Consider the following 9925-nt stretch of genomic DNA (forward strand, 5'->3'; position numbering starts at 1 on the left):
GCCCTTTTCACAGGATTATATTTGTAGTGAGAAGTGATGAGGGGTGAAGTAGGAGCTCCCTCACACCTCACCTCCCAGGCAAAGAGAAGACCTGCTGACTGCTCACTACAAATGTCAGAATTGCATCCCTGCCACTTCATGAACAGACATCATCTGGGACAGCCCTGTTGGCCCTGGGGAACAGAGAGGGAATGAGTAACCAATGAAAACAAGCAGGAAGCTCATGCTACTGCTTTGTCCTGGAAAATAAAGTCCTTCATCTCTGACACAAGAGCCTCATGTCTTCTGTCAGCATCCACAAAGTACTAACAGGCTAACTTATTAGGTTGCAATTAAGATAAAATCCCAGACTCTTCACAGATCCCATAAGCCATTAGAAAATTTGAAAACCTGGGCCACAAATTCCACTTTACTCTTCCCATTGAGTGTTCTGAAATCATTATTAACAACAAAACCTTGCTTTCAACTCTGAGACGGTGATTTTCTCCTTCACACTCCCCCGGGTATAACCATGACTCATAGTTATTTGGTGCTAGCTGAGGAAGATAGTCTGCCATCTTGAGAGAAAAGTCTACTGTCCTTTGCGTCACACACATTTGGAGACCATTCCAGAGCTTAGCTAAGGTAGATAAGAGGTTAAGATGCTCTTCTGACACTCACCTCATCTTGCCACAATATGGAACTAGCTTCCCTGTTTGGCAATAGCGCTGCTCTGTGGGCAACAGCTAGATCAAGTGCTGGTAGCAAGGAGCATGGTCTCCATACTCTGTCCTGCCTTCAAAGAGACCATCGGTGAATCGGAGAATGCAGCACAGACTCACAAAAGAGGTGGTTCGAAGAGGGTGAGAGTTTGGACACGTAGACTCCCTAACCATTCTCTGAACCAGGCTTGCAAAAATTGCTTGTTCCTCTCCGGGCATCGAAAGTTCTCAGTGGACCCTATTCTCTGGAGAAGCGAGAAAGCTACTATGTAGGCCACACCTGACAGGGAGGGCTCACTGGAAGAATTTCTTTGTAAGAAGGGTATAGCTGCTGAAATCTGATTGGAAAGCCAGGTTTAAGATTTTATTTGATGCCCTATACCCATATAAAACACTACTTTTACTCATTTTTATGAATTTCATTATCCCTCAAAAATTTGTATGTTGAAGTCCTAACTTATTTGGAAATAAGGTCATTCCAGATGTAATTAGTTAAGAAGACTTCATTAAGATGTGGTCTAATCTAATATGACTGATGCCCTTATGAAAAGGGGAAATCTATACATAGAGATGTACACAGGGAGAACACCATGTGAAGATGAGGGCACAGCCTGGGGTGATGCTTCTACAAGCCAAGGAAAACCAAAGTTTTCCGGAAAACCACCAGAAGCTAGGAAAGAGGCATAAAGCAGATTCTCTAACATCTCGGTCTTGAACTTTTGGCCTCCAGACCAGTGAGACAGTAAATTTCTGTTGTTTAAGCTGCCCAGTATGTAGCACTTTGTTATGGCAGTCCTGGGAAACTAGAACAGTCATGTTTAGGCATATTTTCTGTGTCATTTGGCTTTTGATGGAGATTATGGGGGAGTGCTACAGTTACCCAGAGCCATTTCTTGATGCTACATGGCAGGGCTAATAAAACAAGATATATTCGATAACCAAGACTCTCATGTTACATCCAAGACAAGGAAGTCTAGATAAACAGGGGACTTTCCCACCATCATTCTATTGCTAACAGCAAGAACATGAAAAGTGACCCATTTGGACTTTCTTGGAAAGCTCAGTAGGGACTGTGCTGCCGGCCCCTGTGCAACTGCCCTGGGCAGTCCATCCAGCAGTTAGCACAGTCACCTCCTGGCAGGTGTGGCTGCATTTCCTTCTTAGCAGCACATATTTTAGACACAGAGAGTCTAAGACAAGACACACTGAGCAAATGATAGGTGTTCTCAAAATGACAGGCTTTATCTATCCTAGATATTGGCTGCAAAGTGAGAGGGGGTAGGATGCCAGCTACACCTAGGAACTGAAGAAAAGATGTTTACCCAAAACAAGCACTGAGAGGAGCAGGCATTGCCAATGCCATTGAAAAAGATTGAGGTGATAAAGGCCGGGAGGCAGAATATCCAATGAAAGAAATCCACAGCAAGAAACAAGATCCCCAACTTAAGATCTTGGAGAGGGAGGTGATAGGAGGAGAACTTGGGTGATAAAGAACTGGGCCTGGAAGAGGGGCTTGCTCGCCACCACTAGGGCTGGGCACAGGGGCATTTGCCATCACCCTTAATAAAACACTGGTCCTGCATCGCTTCTAATTCTTTAATGTTCTCTTGTCTTATACCCCTCTCCCTAGTCCTCACTTTTCAACAAGGGCCCCATTTTTTTTGTTGTTCTTCTCTCAAATTTTGGTCTCCTAAAGGTTTGTGTCTGCTTTCTTCTCTCTGCAGTTCTCCTTAGTCAATGTCAACCACTCAATGGTTTGGATGTTACAACTATCTACAGTTTCCAAGTCTTTTCTCCTGTCCAGACCTCTCTGCTGAGGGCAAGGTACATCTGCAATTCTCCTCTGGACCTCTTTCAATTTTGCTTTCTAAACGTCTCTCAACTTGCCAACTGCTGGCTAAGGCCTTCCAGCACTGTCACTCAGACTATGGCAGCAACTAGATGATGTTGGGGCTTTGGATTCACCTCTATTTCCAAATGAATCCTGGTGGACACCAGAGCTGTCATTCTAAACAATCATTGTTTTACTCCATTTTTAACCCTCCTTAATGGTTCCTCACATCCAGCAGTGATTCTTAAACAACAGAGTGTCCCAGATTGTCCTGAGAGAGATGGTACAAAATGCATTTGCTAGGGGACTATTGAAGGAAACCTCTTGAGAGAGGGTCCCCATCTAATTAATTCACTGTTGGAGTGAAGTTTAAACTCTGACATCTGGCCCTGACAGCCCTTCATGATCATTCTCACCCAACCCATCCAGCTCAAAATCTCACCATGCCCGGTATCCACCTGTGCCCCAGCAACACACACGCTAAATTTCTGGTGCTCCCAAGATCTGCCTGGCAGGAGCACATCTCCATCTTTCTACACTCTTTCTGCTTCCTGGAGGTGCCCCCCTGGTCTGGCTGGGAGACTCTAATCTTCCCAGGAGTAGGAGAAAAGATTCTCCTCTTCTGTGAAGGCTCCATGATTTTCTCGGAAAGAGCTATCTTCTCCCATCACGAATGGCCTCTTTCTACCTTTTTCTTGTCACAGCTGTAGCCACTGTTGCAATTTAGTCCTCAGGTTTGTCTTCTCCACCAGATGGCAAGTTCTCGTGGAGTCTTGTATTTATGATCCCAGTACCTAACATGTGATTTACAGTAAGGTTATGGATGAATGAATGAATGAATGAATAGCAGATACAAGTTTTGGTTGTATGGAGCATAAATTATATGGGACATAAAATAGAAAGAGCAACAATAAGAAAATGATTGTTCACATTTAGGTAACAGTTTACAATTCATATTCCACTTAACTTGTGACTTGTTATATGCCAGCAGTAAATGTCTAGAACAAATTTAAGATCACTTTTTTTTAACTGCTGGCAGAATTATGGCTCTTAGCAGTAAGGGCTGTCTGGGCCAAACCTAAAACACCCACAGTGGTAATCATCATCTCCTTCTTCCACTTTCCAAGTCCCTGTCCCCACTCCCCTGGCCCCTTGGGATGTAGAAGGCTGAGCAGGAGCCTCTCACAGACCCCCCTGCCAAGTGTGGTCACACTGGTTCTCAGAGTGACAGTCTAGGCATTTGAACCTAGGATCGTAAGGAGATGCTGGCTTTCTTGATTGCTCACAAATTCCGCATTGTGCTATCTGAGAACACTGGAAACACTCCCCATTGACCAAACCAGCATACGAAGCCTGCTGCCTGCATTGCTGATCCTTCCTCAGTCAGCTCCACAGACTCACAAAGCCAGGGCCGTAAGCCTCAGTGAGAAAGCATGCCCCACTCTCCACCATGCAGGTCCAACCAAAGCCCAGGGCTGGGCAGTGAGGAGGGGAATGAGTACAAACTTTCTGGATAGTAATTTGGCAGTGTGGAGAAAGAGACTTGAGAATGTTCATGCTTTTTTCCCTAAAAATCCACATAGATCTTTTTCTAAGGAGATAATTTGATATGCACACAAAGATTTAGGCATAGGGATATTAGCCACAATAATATTTATAATGAAACAAATACAATGCAGATGCATGTGTATGTATATATATGTCTACCTATATGTGTGTGCTCTTGGGTTCAAATTCTGGCATTGTCATTCACTTATCTAAATGGAAATTATAAAAGTTCCTTCCTTTCACAGGGTGGCTGTGAGGACTATATACATGTCTGTATGCATGAATAGAAACCCACAGACACAGACACACACACACACATCAAGTCTTTAGAACACTGCCTGATAAGTACCTAATATATATTAGTTATCCTCATTGTAATTTGATTTTTTACCAAATAAAATTGTATTGTGAACATCATTTTCTAACTTATTTTATTCAATTTGGGAACATTTTTTCACATCATCAGTTTTTGACAGTTTATGGTACTTCATACATTATTGTTTGGATATAAGTTTTTATTACTAAGCCACTCAGATTAATTTAACTAACTAACTCCCTGTTGTTTTTAATGCTTTTCAGTATAAATAATAAGACAATAAAGATCTTTTTAGGGGCCCGCCCGGTGGTGCAGCGGTTAACCTCGCACGTTCCGCTTCGGTGGCCTGGGGTTTGTCGGTTCAGATCCCAGGTATGGACATGGCGCCGTTTGGGAAGCCATCCTGTGGTAGGTGGCCCACATATAAAGTAGAGGAAGACGGGCACGGATGTTAGCTCAGGGCCAGGCTTTCTCAGCAAAAAGAGGAGGACTGGCAGCGGATGTTGGCCCAGGGCTAATCTTCCTCAAAAAAAAAAAAAAAAAAAAGATCTTTTTAACTACATTTTAATTTGCATTATTAATTTTTGACTAAATTATTTTAATTTATTTATTGAGACAAATTGAACAAAAGAATAAACAATTTTTTAAACTTTCTAAACCAACCGCCTTCAATAAGCTTCAAGAAATTATATCTGCCTAGAATCATGTAAGGGTGTAGCCTCCTGCTTTTGAATGGCAGAGATCCACTCGGAGTGTGACCTCTGAAAGTTTGCTACAAACAGTTGATGATAATGAGCTATAATCCCACTTACTTATGACCATTTTTACTTTCGTTTCAGTAGTGGATTATTTCCACTCTAACCTACACCTAATGAAAATGGCTTTGGTCAGAGGTAAAAAGGGGAAGAACAATCATCATAACAACAATACAGTGATTCCAAGCTGGGCTGAGTCAATCTCTGGGAAAACAAAGCCACATCAGACTGTTTGGTCCCATTCCGTGGGTCTCAAAGGAACTCAATCAGAAACCAGTGACTCGCTTGATTGCTGCAAGTCCCACCAAGGAGGAGAAAAACCCTAACTGCATTACACCTTGATATCAAAGAAAGGCTTCTACCCTTTTCTATCCATAAGTGTACCAGGACCGAATCAAGGCTCCTCCACAGTAGATGCCAAGTCTAGACATGCCCAGGCTTGAGCCATCCTAGGGATGCTTGTGAAGTCGTCTCACTCTTGCCTCTGCACCCACATCTGTGCATTGAGCGTAGCTTCTACTTAGATAGCATCCTTCATCCCATTGGAGGGTCCTTCCCAACTAACTCTTTTGCTCCTATAACAAAATACTGAATTCCAAGAACCCCTACAGGTACTGGTGGGACCACAGCCTGGTTGAATGGATGATTGCAGCAATTGCCTCCTGCATGAAGTTGAGGACATGACACAGCAAACGATGCCACACCAGTGACATACCTCCTCCTTCTCCTCATAACACAGGCTCCTGCCCCTGCTCCTGCTCCTCTGTCTGCTGTCCAGAACAGCCTCTCCTCTCAGACTTCCTTCATCTTCATCATGATGGCCTCTCTCTTTGGTCCCCTTTAAGTTGAAAGCAGATCTGACACTACATGGGTTTTTGTGGAGCACGCCTTTCTTCTAATACCCCTCCCTACCTAACCAGCCCCCTGACACAGCCTGAGTCCCAGTAAAACGTTCCTCCCGAGGGAGCCAGAGTTTCTGCAATGTATGCCTGCAGCAGTGGGAAAGCCACCTCCCACACACCTGTGACATATACAGGGACGGATACTGCTCAGGAATTCCCAGTGTCATAAGCATTTTAAATAATCTCTTATTTTTGAACAAAAAATGTGCTTTGAACCTTTTCTTTAATCTTCCCTCATTGTTGATACTCCATTTGTCTTCTGACTGAATGAGGTGAAGAATTAAAGATTACGCTTTATTCACATCTGATTAGAAACTCATTTTATTCTCTTTGATTTTTCTTCTTTTATTTGCCCGTACTAATTTGTCTTCTTGAGTTATAAGGGTTTAGAACACAGCATTGAGAACATACTGATACAGATAAAAAGTGAAATGCTATTAATGCTTCCTATATTGCGCCATCAATGACTTCAACTCCTCAAGATGTTCTGACCAAAAAAATGGTGGTAACTCCATAAGAGATACCTAACCTTAACTTATGAAATGATGATGCGAGTTAGTGCAAGTTAGTCTTTTATTCCAGGTGGATGGAAACATTATCAATCTAGAGTAATTTTCAGAGTCAAATATGCCACAAAACTGGGGATGCTGTGAAAGTGTAGCAGCAATGCCAACAGGCTTGGGCTGGGCGTTGCTAGAATTCTTCCATGCGGTCGTCAATTCAGATCATAATGCCTGGTCCTAGTCTGCTACCTGTGCTGGGAGCACAATGGTATAGAGGAAGAAGGAGGGGGAAAAAAGGCCCCATCCCTGACCTTATGGAGGAAGAAAGTAAAAGTCCAGTGGGAAAAGAGCCCTAAGTCAAAGAATCATAAAGAGGAACGTAAAACAACAGTGATGACAAGTGCTAAAAGGGGAGGTATGTGGTCTTATAAAGAAATGGTGATAGGAACTGTGAGACGTAATTTTCTGTGTCAACTTGATTTGGTGAGTGGGTGCCCAGATAGCTGGTAAAACATTATTTCTGGATGTGCTTGCAACAGTGTTTCTGGAAGAGATTAGTATTTGAATTGGTAGACTGAGTAAAGCAGATGGCTCTCCCCAATGCGACTGGGCCTCATCCAATACAGGGAGGGCCCAAATAGAGCTAAAAGGTGGGGGAAGGGAGAATTCACTCTCTGTCTCTCTCTCTCTCTCCTTGAGCTGGGACATCTATCTTCTCCTGATCTGGGACGTCGCCACTCCTTGTTCTCAGGCTTTCAGACTCAGATCAGGACTTCCATCATCAACCCCCAATTCTCAGGCCTTCAGACTCAACCAAACTACACCACTGGTTTTCCTGGGTCTCCAGCTTGTAGATGGCAAATCATGGGACTCCTTGCTTTCCATAACCCCGGGAACTAATTCCTATAATAAATCTCCTCTTATGTATATCTCCTACTGGTTATGTTTCCCTGGCTAATGCAGGAACAAGACAGATGTTCTGAGGACAGAATATGACATGAGCAGTGTCCTTCGGTGGGAAGAAGCATGGTAGAACCAAGATCAGGGTGAGGAGAGTATGGAGCATGAGGAGGACTGGGTGCTAGATAAGGATGTAAGGCAAGAGTTGGCTGGGTGTGTAAGGACATGGTGGGAATATTTATCTAAGTCTTAGTTTCAAGGAGAATTAAAAATCACTAGAATCATCTAGAGGTGCTCTAGGGATGGGAGACGTGGCATAATCATATTCGAGTCTCAGAAATATCATTATTATGCCTGTATCAAGAATGTATAGGAAAAGGGCAAAACAATGTTGCATTAGTTTCTATTTCTGCTGCAACAAATTACCTGGCTTAAAACTGCGCAAATTTATTATCTTACAGTTCTGGAGGTCAAAAGTCCAAAGTGGGTTTCAATGGCTTCAAATCAAGATGTTGACGGGGCTGTGATCCCTCAGGAGGCTCCAGGGGAGAATCCATTTCCTATCCCTTCCAGCTTCTAAAGACTATCAGCATTCCTTGGTTCATGGCCTTTCCCTCCATCCTCAAAGTGCATGCCTCCAACCTCTGTTTCCATCATCACATCTCTTCTCTGTCCCTGCTGCTTCCCTCTTTTCCTTATACAGGCAAGTGTGACTCCACTGAGCCCACCTGGACAATCCTGGATAATCTCTCCATCTCAAGGTCCTTAAATTTAATCACACCTGCAAAGTTTCTTTTGCCATGTAAGGTGACATATTCACAGGTTCCAGAGAACAGGGCCTGGATATCTTTTTGGGAGATGGGGGGGTGGAGGGTGTGCTTCTTCTATCTACCATACATATATAGGTAGAAAATTAAGGAGAAGAAGCTAGGTGAGAAACGAAGGCTACTTGGACCAGAATGTTTTCAGTGGAGATGGACATAAAGGGGAATGTAGGAGAGAGATTTAGGAGGCAACATTGACAGGATTTCACAATGTGCTGTATGTAAAGAGTGACAGGAATGGAAGTATCAAAGATAACTCTCATATTGCTTTCTTGCATTGCAATCTGAGTCCTAACATCATGATACTTATGTTTGGAAGGGAATAAAGTTTGGAAAACAAATTCATTAATTACATTTTGGTTATATTGAGTTTAAAGACCTTGGGGCTATTCAAAGGGAGACTCCCAATGGGTACTTGAATAAATGAACAAGAACTCAAAAGAAGTTTGTACACAATACAAATTGGAGCTATGGATTATTCAACTGCCATCTATGCTCCATGTAGCAGCACAGAGAGGTGAAGAAAGGAGACAATGGGCACAGCACTAACGCACCTTTTGTGGAGGGGAGAGAGAACACTAATAGAACAGATGTAATCAATTAAGATGAGGTCATTAGGGGGAATGACTGATGTCTTTATAGAAGAGGGGAATGCCATGTGCAGACAGATATGCACAGGGAGAATGCCGTGTGACAACCAAGGCAGAGACTGGCGTGATGCAGCTGTAAGCCAAGGAAGGCAAAGGATCAATAGCCACTACCAAAAGCTACAAAGAGAGAAGGAAGTGTTCTACCCACTCTTAGAGCGAGCCTCGCTCTGCCAACACCTTGAGTTTGGTCCTCTAGCCTCTTTATTTTCTACTATACCTTTCCACTTCTGAACAAGGTAGTCTGCTGGTATTTTTCTGTATATTAGTTTGTATAGCTACTACCAGTAAAGGCATTTTGCCCTCACTGAAGGCCTTTCCACCAAGAACAATGGGGAAACTAACCAGAGGCAGCTTCTGGTTCCTGTTGGGAAAACGAAGGCTCCAGAAACCACTCTGAGTATTATCTCATTATTTCAGATCATTGTGTTTCAATATTAACAGGGTAGAATAATATAGGAACTAGAGGAAAAGTTGTTGTTTATGTTTTCTATGTTAAAGACTGGAGGGCAGATAAAGGGTAAATTGGAAAATTAAAAGAGAAACCTATAAGAATCTGAAGGGCAATAACAGGGTGGAGAAAAAAATAGAAGTTGAAATTTAAGAAGAAAGTTTCAGAAATAAAACTTGTCTTCGGAAGACTTGTCAGGTCCCTAGTCTCTGCCTCTCTCTTCTTCCATTGCCATAAATTCCATGCTCTTGTATGTTCCCTTATGAATCCTGGCTCCTGCCCCCTCTACCCCAGACCTGACCTGGGTGCCAGGTGGGTAGGGGCAGAGGATTTCTGCTGGAGTTATTCTGCCCGTGGCTGTGCCTCCTCTGGCTCCAGGACACCTCTGTTTCTTTCTGTTTTCTCCTGTGCTGACCTCTTCCCTTAGAGACTTCATCTGTCTCACAGCTTCAGTAGCCACACTCTAAGTCCTGGAAGGACATCTCTTCCAGAACTCATTTATTCCCAGTCCCAGCTCCTCCATGTCTTGGGTGGCACTATGATAATC

Source organism: Equus asinus, chromosome 1 (genome assembly GCF_041296235.1).
Source record: "Equus asinus isolate D_3611 breed Donkey chromosome 1, EquAss-T2T_v2, whole genome shotgun sequence".
NCBI lineage: Eukaryota > Metazoa > Chordata > Mammalia > Perissodactyla > Equidae > Equus > Equus asinus.